The sequence below is a fragment of the Odocoileus virginianus genome, chromosome 23 (genome assembly GCF_023699985.2).
Source record: "Odocoileus virginianus isolate 20LAN1187 ecotype Illinois chromosome 23, Ovbor_1.2, whole genome shotgun sequence".
NCBI lineage: Eukaryota > Metazoa > Chordata > Mammalia > Artiodactyla > Cervidae > Odocoileus > Odocoileus virginianus.
The window spans coordinates 24,266,406-24,267,621 of NC_069696.1; the positions used below are offsets into that span (position 1 = coordinate 24,266,406).

At 46.5% G+C, this 1,216-nt stretch overlaps 1 pseudogene; it reads left to right on the plus strand.

Annotated features, from left to right (window-relative positions):
* The first annotated feature begins 242 nt into the window (after window positions 1-242).
* On the plus strand, window positions 243-625 carry LOC110128572 (MORF4 family-associated protein 1-like; annotated as a pseudogene).
* Window positions 626-1,216: the final 591 nt, after the last annotated feature.

Here is a 1,216-nt window from a genome sequence, read left to right on the forward strand (position 1 = left end):
AGGACTGGCTGTGTTGTGAAAGAATCGCTAAAACCAGCAAGTTGAGGGCTCCACTGCATGCCTGCGAGGCATTTCTTTCCAGACCAGCTGGGAAGTGGGAGGAGTAGAGGGAAATTTTGTCATTATTTTAAAAGATAATTCAGGAATACTGTTGACCAGAAGTGTGGGTCGCTTCGACTGCCGCAGAGATTGTTGAGCAGTAATAGTCCCAGGGCTGTGGGTCTGAAGCAGTGGCTGGAAAAATGGGGACCTTGGACCTGGATCAAGTGGAAGCTCTGGAGGAGGTGGGTGTGCTGGAGTCCGAGGTAGATTTCAAGCAGTTTCTGCTCCCAGGCATCAACTGCCTGCGGGAGGACATCAAAGCGCTCACCTGAGAATCCAGGAGCCCATGTCTGAGGACTAGGAGCAAGTGGCGGGAGGTGGACCATCTGCTCATCCAGATGAGAACACAGGTGGAGGCGTCGGAGCAGGGCACCTTGGATCGCATTCGGCCTCCTATAGGGAGGCTGATGACAGAGTATCCGAGTTGTGTGAGAAGGCCACGGGAAAAGGCAAGGAGGTGGAGACAGAGGCTGAGATGTCAACGGAACTGGTCTGGCACATGGAGGAAAGCGACTCGCCCTGAAGGAGGATCACAGGTTCACAGGTGGTGGACTCTGGTCAGCTGGTAAGATTTGGCTGACACCTTAAGGAAACTGACACAGCTTGTTATTTTCTCTATTTTGTTTTTGTATGTTTTTCACCCCCATGTAACAGTCTCCCTTAGGGTCAGTGGTGGGTGACCTCCTTGGAGGTTTAGATTGTCAAATACATGTGGTTCTTAAAAAATAACTTTTGTTTGAGAAATACTCTAATAAGGGAATGGGGCTTAATAAATAGTTGTTTCAGTGGTCAGATTTATTTTGTTGCTTCGTTGTGTTTTTTAAATGTTGGGCATGGCCCAACGGTAGCTGTCACTCATGTGACCAGATTGTTTTAAGTGTATGTTGATGTTTGTATGTATCTACTTGGCTTACTGTTGCTTTTATGGAATTCAAAGAGCAGATTCTAGAAAATATATTAAAATTCAGTGGACTCGCTTGATTCCAAAATGGCAATCAATGGAAAGGCAATGGACTAAGAATACTGAGGGTACCTTTAAAGAAATTCATGGTGGGAGAACCTAGCCTACAAGACACTGATAGTTTCCCTCATGTGGCTGTAATGAAGATAAGAG